We start from the raw sequence: 10,065 nt of genomic DNA, 5'->3' as shown, positions 1-10,065 counted from the left end.
AGACTACTGCAGTGTGTGAATAACTTAGATGTCACATGCGTACAACAATATAAGGAAAATATAAAGAGAATTTCACAATATTTCATTTTTTGAAAAAAGTGCACATTCCCCCGACTCGTTACCGACAAATGTTATGGGTAATATTATTCCCCCTGCCCTTAGAAAGAGGCAAGTCATGTGCTCTTTTATTATGCGAAAAAAGTGAAAATATGTTGAATTTTCTTTACATTTTCTTTATACTGTTGTACGCATATGACTCACAAGCTGTAGTAGTCTCCTCATCCAGCGGTTCCAACACAAAAATTTTAAAAATTCATAACTTTTGCATCGATTGTCCAATTTTCCTCAAACTTTCACTGATGTGTTCTACTAATATTGTTGCATTCTCTCAATCCTTATGTTTATGAAGGTGAACTTGTCCTTTAATGTCTCAAAACACAACACCCATACCCAGCACATCCACAAAAACGTTGTTGAATGGGGTCTGCCATATGACCAATTATTTTTTGGTAAAACGTGAAAAACATTCTCGCACTTCAGAGCACCATATATCACAAGTTAATACATGGTCTCTGCCTCCCCTTCTTCAAGCACATTGACAGATTTCGGCAATCTATCTGATGCAAAAGTATTGGTAGTTTCCTTGATTTTCTTGTCTGATCCTTTTGAACTGTCAATGTGTGATAGGCAAAGATACATCGTGGTACATATACTATGTCCATCATCTCCTGGCTGATCACTCCTAGAATAAAATGTGAGATATGAGTTGTGCTAATATCTCTTTGCAATACCAACACATGAGACACGCATGTGGCATACTCTAGATGGTAATGTTAGGGCCGTGTTTTATGAAGAGTTATAATTGATTGTATAGATGATTTCTATCATAAGTCTATGGCAGCCTGTGTGGCAAGGAAATGTATAATCGATTATATCTTTTGAAGAAACGGGGCCTAGATATCAAATGTGGCGTTATAAATAATTCTCATATGGCGTGGGGAGATGGGCAGTGGAGTAGCTAATTATGGAGTTGGGTTAAATCATAAGGAGCAGCAATGCAAAATGACTATATCAAAAGCGAGTGAAATACTGTGTTCTATTATGCAAAGTCAGCAGAATGCAGTTTGGCTGGCCTTTCTTACACTCCGTTAGGTTGCTGCTTCAGTACTGAAGCAAACTTTCGATGTAAGCTTTCTGTTGCCTCTGCCTTTCATTGCAAAGACCAGAATGATGTGTATCTGAAAGACTTTGAGGTTAATTTTTTTTTTTCCTGACTGTGTTGTTCTTTGTCATAGTTTCCTTTTAACACCTATGATATATTTATTTTTTTCTTTTCAGCACTCACATGAAATTTGTTGTACATAATCAAAATGCTTTTTCTACCAGACAAGAATTCTTTTATGCATGATTTTGTACATCTGTTCTTTTTGAAGTTTCTTTTCCAGATATTGTAGCAATGCTTTCTCACTTAAAAACAGTAGTAGTGGGGGAAGATGAGAACCACGTACTTCAGTTTTTGTAGAATCTCCTCAACATTGTAATGGGAGATTTGTATCTCCCAGACCCGTGAGTGTGATATTATGATAATGCTGAATCATATTCGCTCTGCGTGCCAGTTGGAACATTGTCATGGCATCGTTTCTGGATGTTTAGGGTATCATGGATAGGATGTCATTTGTGTGATTTTAGTCATACTTTAAAGGGTATCACAGTGTTTGTTGAGATCGGGATTCACCGTCTAACTTTTTGCGAGATATTTAGAAGCCACGTACGAAATATTAAAGAGCATACAATTCTAAGAGGAATTCAAAGTTTATTTGATGAAAATCGCTTTTGGAATGGCTGAGACATCCAAAAACAAAGTAAAACAAAGTGATCGTAATGAAAGGTGAGTACCACCTTTTATTAGGATTGCTCTGTTTTGGATATCTCAGCCATTTCAAAACCAATTTTCATCAAATAAACTTTGAATTCCTCTTAGAATTGTATGCTTTTTCATAAGACATTTCTCATTATGTTGCACACAAAAAAAAATGTTGGAAACCTGAAGCCCCATCTCAACCAAAACTATATTATCCCTTTAAGTTTGATAATTCATCCCCACAGCAATAATCCACAACATCTGTGGGTCATAAAAGTCATATCGTAGCAGCAGGAGCCATCACTCTTAATCACGTGTAATTTACTGCAGATATTCTAGAAGTTAATCATCGTGCCATAGGAAGCAAACTTTGTGTCAATATATAACTCAAACTCTTGTGTATCTGAAGTTCTGAAAGAGAGCATTCTGGACTTTCCTTTAAAAATCTTTGCATATTTAGAACACCTGTCTGGTGTGTCCAGATAGTCTTGAAAGGCCCACTTTATCAAGATGTTATATTATAACCACGTGTTGACTACGGTTGTATGTCTACCTCACGAAGCCACCCAAGTAGAGGGCACTTTTGACCCATTTTATGCATCACCCCTCCCCATATTTGTTGAAAGAGTGTTGCATGCATTGCTACAAAGAGAGGTGACCAAAGGATGTGTTTAAGATCATAAATATTTCTTTGTCAGTCTGGGATTGGGAAGGGGGTGTGAATGTCTGAGAAGTCTTTGATCTGCAGTGGTCATTTAAAGTGGACTTTACACAACTTGGGATATTTAAGTACCATGTTCAAAGCTTTGTGAACACATGCAGTTTTTGTGATACAAAGTATTCCTCCCTTTTCAGCCTATCAATATCAGAGCGACCCCACAAAGGATTTCATTATGTACCAGGTGCAAGAAATGCATGATAAACATGCAGTCCCGCATGTGCATTGTAAATGACGGTATATTTTAGTCACACCAGGGTAAAAGGCTGTATCTGACTCTACATGGAAAGTAGTTTTAGATGCTAAGAGTCATCTTGAATATCGAGGGTCATTTTGTCCAACTAGAGTAGATACTTTACAGTATTCTTTTTAAGTCCGAATGCTTCACCACATGTTTACGGATTCCTCTTCTGGGGCCCGTTGCATAAAACTTACCATTGAATTTCAATGGTAACTACCGTCAAAATTAGGCGTCACAGCCAATCAGCATCAAGGATTATAAAATTTACCGCTAATTAGAAGACTTACCGCTAGAAAGGAGCGGTAAGTCCAGCGGTAAGGGTTTTATGCAACAGGGCCCAGGTATTATCACTTGCATTGGGAGAGAACTGAATGGATCCAAGAGTTGTGTTAAAATATCACCCTGATGAATCAAGGTGTTGGGTTCAAATATTGCCCTGATGAACCGAGGTTGTTAAACTTGAATCTATGTACAATTGTGCACAAGCTTAAGTCCTTCAAGAGAGGTGAGGGTGATTTGTCATTGTCTTAAAGAAAAGGTAGAGACTGAATTACGATATCGAGAGACATGGGGTATAGAGGACCGAAGTGATGATGTCACAGTCTTTTATCAAAGCTGTGGTTGGAACCAGGTGCGAACATGGGTAGCAACTATAGTGTTCACACATATTCTGGCCAGATGAGGTTGTTTAGAACCAGTTTCTATGGCGATGAATGGCTATGACATCATACTTTGGTACTCTGTGGAAAATTGTATGTATGTACAATAAGTGATATTGTGATGCAATTTGAATTTTTGTATTATTAGAGTGACGTGTTTGAATAGTGTATTGTGTCTGCTTTCTGTACCCGTATCATAAAGAAAAAAGTGAGAGAAAAACAAGAAGAAAAGTACCAAGAGTGTCAGTAAATTCACATTAGCTTGTGATCAAAAGATGACTTTGATGTCTCTTCTTGACTGCTTTCATGACAGAATTATCCACATGGTATTATATTAGACAGTATGTTTATTTCTGCCAGTGGCTCTATGTATGTATGTGTTTGTATGTATGTATATGTGTGTGTGTGTGTGTGTGTGTGTGTGCGTGTGTGTGTGTGCGTGCGTGCGTGCACACGTTTATGTGAATGCCATTGGAGAAGAACGTTCAGGACATACAAATTAACCGACCATGAATACACACTAATTTTAAATTTCCTTGGTGATATGGAGTGGGTCTAGAATTCTAAGTATTCAAGAAGAAATGCAGCAGAAATGGATATAGATAAGTCCAAGTCTTTGACGCTGTCAATTCCACTCGATGTTAAAGCTGGCATAGATTGTGGAGTAAAAGAGAAACAAATACACATTTGTATAATGGTAGAAGTTTCATCACAATTTGGCATGAAATTGAGGAAATGATGGAATTTGAAGTATCACAAGTTTCATAAAACAGTACATGTACTACAGGGAAACCTCACAGCAAGGACCTAAAGACCACAACAATTGCCTTCTTAGATAAGGGCCTCGTTTTATCCAAGGATATAATCAATTGTAAATTTCCTTACCTCACATGCTGCCATAGACTTATGATAGAAATCAACCATATAATCAATTTTAACTCTTCATAAAACGGCCCAGGTGTCTCACTAAATCAGGGTACATAAACAAAAGAAACTGGAAGAGTTTTGACCTATGAAATTACATTGTCACAAGAGGGGCTTGTTCTATATAACCTCTTATATATAGAGGTTCCACTTTGTCATTTGCAATGACATATCATCGGCTGAGAACTAGAAGGGCTTTATCGCAATTTTGAGGGGTATTGAGTTATTGTATCATGTTGTAGAGCTTGTTCTCCTCTACATTACGATGTCAGTTTTAAATTATTTTTATTTTCAGTGAAATGTTCAAAATTAAAACCACATGGGTACTTCTTTACCCTATCTTTGGAACAATGCTTATAAATCTATCCACTTTTGATTTAATAAACTTTTTGTTTCATGAAAATTTAATAATTTGCTTTTATTTACACTCAAATCTTAGAACACAATAGCGCCCTTCTGGTTCTCAACCGATGATATGCAAATTAGATGAGATGAGGTGATGATGTCATTACCTCACAAGTCTGCCATTAAATGTACACAAGCTGACTAGATTTCATCCTTTTCTTTTCTTTGAGTTACATTTTAAAAGGAATTCACATATTGATTGTGTGGGTGTGTCAACTTCTAATCACCTAGCCACGACCTGTAGGAAAAGGGGTTGTATGTGGTTGTATTGCATGTGACCAATGACATGATTTTGTGCATGAACAAATTGGAGATTTATGTGCTAACATCCATTGTCACTGTTAGTATTTGCTTAATGAAAACATGAAATTTCCCGAACCTTTGATAATAATGCATGTCAGACTTGAATCTTGTGCGATGAATGCAGTGTGCAATCTTCAAGCATGAAGCTGCACTGAATGGAAGAAGAATTCACCAGACGAAGAAGAAGAAGTAGAAGATTGCCTAGAAAGTTAGTATGAGATGATGATTTACAGGCTTACCTAGCTGAAAGAGATCATGATGACAGCCAGCTAGGTTGGTTGAGTAAACTAGTCCAAAATGCAGTAATCAACAGAGGAGAAACTTTTGAGGATGATCAGTTAACACAACACAACACACATACACACACACACACACACACACACACACACACACACACACACACACACACACACACTGTTTTCACTTTTACAGTTGACTCGGCCGTTATAATGACTTCCTTGGAACGGACAGTTTTCTTTTGTTATATCAAAGTTCCGTTGTAGCCGAACAATTAAGTAATTTGTTAAGATATCCTAGCTACTAATTTTGGGACCTGACTTTGTACTTCATAATAAGTGATGAGAGTTTCATTGTAACCCTGTTTGTTATGATAGAAGTGCACTGTATTCTTTATTCAAATTTTGTTCAATAATGTCAATATCACATTCACAATGAAACAAATGCAGACACACACACACACACACACACACACACACACACACACACACAAACAAACAGCAATTAGTATTCCTCTCACTTATATGCTGCTTGATCATATAATTTGTACATGCAAATAATTTAAGGGTTCATACAAATTCATGCCAAAAGCAAAAATAAAAAGCACACACATTAAAAATTTTCAAATATGCAAAATTCAACCTAGTCAATGGCTATTTTGAAAGGTAACTTTATACCCCTTGTTTTCTTTTGTTTATCCTTGTTTCTTTACTCATTGGTAAATATGAATTTATGTAATGTTTCATGAACAGTACGTGCCTTATAATTGGAAAATTGTCCACGGGTGACATGCCAAAATATTTCCCTGGTGCTCAATGAAAGTTCTGCTATAATTCTAAAATTCCCTGTGACATTAAATTTGAATGATCATATGCCCATGTGGAGATGAAGCAATATCTGAATATGAAAATTAGACCAGTCAGATGTCCATATCACTGTCAAAGAGCAAATCATAAAGAACATGATCTGCGAGAGCTTCGAAAGAAAGAAAGAGAGAAAGGTAGAAAGAAAGAAAGAAAATGACAGCTCTGATGTTTTTACTATATGTTTCCTTATTTGATTTTGGGTAAAGAGCTGTTTATACATTTTGAGACCTTGACCTTAAAAGATAAAGGTCTTTAATTATAAACATATGTCACAACTTTCATTTCATTATCATAGATTCATATATTAATTCATACACACCATTTGAACAAAAAAAAACAACAAACATATAATTATATAACTGCATATTATAACTTTCATTGCATAATCATATCTCCGCAACATTTGATGAAAGCTCGACATATCGAAATATTATTACCGAGACGGGCCAGATACTGATTATTGTTACTTCTCTATTTTCTCAACGGTGCATACGAGAGCGCAACAGCTTGCTGCAAAAGGGCAGCTGGGGTCATGTAAACAAACTTACAGCTGACATCGTTTGCATGGTGATGACTGCTTATAAATCGCCCACTTTGCAGTCTGTGTAAGCCATGGTATCTCCCATAGACATTAGTGGTACATCTAGATTGGGTATGCTTTTCCGAAGGCTCACAGCTTTTGGCTTGTTTAGCCCTGAGATTTGGCTAGACGACCACACAGACCACCTGTTTCGTGATGCTTGCTCTGCTGTACATCGGCTGCATGTCCGTAACCTAAACACACACCCGTACAACAGTGCATACACGGAGGCTATTAGCCAGCCACCATCGCGCGCAGTGGATGTTGCATATCGCATGCAGTTTGCAAGTGGTGATTGCCTGCTGTTATAGCTGACCGAGACGATCGACTCTTTAGCAGATGAAGTCATTTTTGAACTTCCATCTGTCATTTAGTGTCAAGTTGTAGATCTACTACAAACGAGATGAAGCATTGACAGGCCACAGAACAGATGATGGTTTGATGAACTGCAGCTGGTAAGTTTACCCCGCCCCGTAAAATTGGCGTAGACCGTCTTGCTATTCGAAGCAACATCTTCACGAATCGTACGAGAGCTACTGTAGTGCCGTGGAAGTATTACGAGTCATGCCTAAATATAAAATCCGGACGATGAGAGGTTTCCATGGTATTACTTCGTATTTCCCACTATCATCTGGCATCATCTGGATTGGGGGGGGGGGGGGGGGGGGGGGGGGGGGGGAAATATTCAAACTATTTTGATGTTTGTGAAAATTAGGTCATCTAGAATCTGGCGCTGGCTCAACTTCTTAGGCTTCAACAGTGTCGGTGAGAATTCCCAGATAAAAGGTGACTCGAAGTTAAGGAGCAAGTTCAGCTCTGATGAGACTGTGAGTGGAGCTGGCCGGAATTGGTTTAGAGCTCCGTCATCTACTAGATCTAGTACTTTTCCCAAAATGACCCCCCCCCCCCCCCCCAAAGCGTAAATATGCTCTATTTGAGATTTTGAGGACCCTTCCTTCTCATCCCTCTTCTGAAAGTCCACCCTCTACGCAACTTCCAGTTAAGAGATGTTTGGGAGGTCTACTCATCCTCTAGACAGAAAGATCCATCGGTCTGGAGGGCGGAGGAGTCTTTCATTTTTTTGACGTTATCGCCTCTCCTCGGTAGATAGACAGAATCAAGTCCCGTACATTGCTGTAGTGAGACTCTTAACCACTGTTCCTTTGGAGAATTGGGTGATGTACCTCACCCTTCTCGATTGCGTCTAATTCACAGCCCTAGATTGGCAAGTTTAAATTTGTATAGTAAAATTAACATTTCATGAATACAATGCACTCACCAGTTGTTTGCAGCAAATATTAAAGACTTAAGTAGAATTTTCATGGAAAAGGACACAGCGCCCAGCTCATCTACATGCTAGTAATACATTTTGTATAACTCCATACGCCGATGATAACGAAAGGTATAGGCCTTCTTGTGCATGCATTGCGTGCACTTCTGTACTCTTTGGGGATAACTGAGCGTGGCCAAATCGGTTTCCGTGCTAGAGCATCCCTCGCGCAAATTTGAAACCCGCTAAGATACACGGTGATAAACAAAGGATATAAAAGCGCACGCACTGTATGCACATGCACATACAGTGCATGTGCGCTTCTATGCAGCTTGGTGACAACTGATCACTGGTGAATCTGTTGATCTGTGCTAAAGTATCTCCCTACAGTACCCTGTGGGACAACCGGTCTGTATAGGAGGGGATCTGTGAAGCCAGACGCAGTCTCCGCAGCACATATCCCCGACGTCCAGATACAGACCGATCTTTTGATCGAACTCATCCAAGATCCAAGAGCGCTATATATATTGCCACTTGGCCTACTATCAGATGCTCTACTTCCCAGTTGTACAGCTAAACTCATCTGGTCTACTATCAATTTTATCTGATGCCTATTGGTTGTAGAAAAACAGCGGAATACCCACTTTCCCATTCATTTTATGAACCCAAACTTACAACAATGTAGAAGAGGAATAGGTCTTTCAGAAAATACAGAAACCCTTTTTGAGTGCTGTCGTGAAATCAAGGGTGCAACTTTTTGTTGGTTTTGTGATGCACGGTCACATTTTTTTTTTTTTTGTACACATCTCCACTTTCCATGATAAAGAGAAGAAAAAAATTTGTCAGTGTATTTTGACAAAAATCAAGTTTATATTAAAATGTGCAGTGACCCACCGAAGCATGGTCACCAGCAGGTTCACTAAAATGCTGCTGCACCTGTGGGCCTGATCTGACTCAATTTTTCTGTGCTTTTTTCTGTGGCTGTTGCTTCTCTGTGCACAAATCAGCCCCATGAAACTGAGGTCTGACCTCATTTTAAAGAGAAAAATAAAATCAGTTCCTAACCTGATTTTGTGCATATATTCCAAATTACTATTCCACACTGATAGACTAGGTGGGTACTCAAATTTTTCTGCAAACTACTGTAAAAGTGGATATTTTCGCGTGACTAGTTTGTCGCGCTTGGCTGGGTTAGAAGAGTTTCGCATGTTTTTAATCCCGCGGAATCAAGACATCAACTACTGGAACATATAACACACAAAAATATTTGTGTGCTTTTATTTTTGCGCTAGCTTCTGTTTGCGCGAAATGCGCGAAAATTTCAACACTGCGAAAATTTCCACTTTTACAGTAATTACTTTGTAGGTATTGTGGTTTTACTTTCTTTGTGAATTCCGCCGTCCACCAGCCTTGGGTCACTTTTCGTGCAAGTGCAGACAGCATGTTGTGAGATTTTCAGAGTGAGCTTGCGCACGCATGGGAGGATAGTTCATGGTTTGCATGCTCTTCATTGTGCATCTTTTGGGAATGGCTCAGATATCATTACCTTGTTAGTGCATACTACATTGTAAGTGAAATAAAGTACTGTATGCTGAATGCATAAAACACATAGAATAGCACACAAAAAAACTTTTTGAGCCATGTGTCAGTCGTTTTTTGATACATTTTGTTTTTAAATCTCCTGTACTTTATCATTATGTGATATTGATCAAGCACTAATGTCTGTGCAAAGTACTAAGATAACCTCATTCACTGAATGCTTCTAAAGAGGTTTCTACAGTCTTGTGTCACAGTACCAGTATCATGGAGAATCTGTGAAGAAACAATTTATCAAGGTGCTGTACCTTTACTTCTGCTTGTCAATAGCCGTTGTGGCTCTGTGGATAAGACTATCAACTGTCACTTACAAGAGTCACAACAGGAAGGTCCACCTCCCAGCTCACAAGGCCCCTGATCCAAAGCCCATGGCTGCAATGGCTTTGCCCCTGGGCAAGGCACTTT

This window comes from Diadema antillarum, unplaced genomic scaffold (assembly GCF_040938485.1).
Source record: "Diadema antillarum isolate AM-2024a unplaced genomic scaffold, OU_Dant_1.0 seq00001723_RagTag, whole genome shotgun sequence".
NCBI classification, from domain to species: Eukaryota; Metazoa; Echinodermata; class Echinoidea; order Diadematoida; family Diadematidae; genus Diadema; species Diadema antillarum.
Note: the sequence above shows the minus strand (reverse complement) of the source record.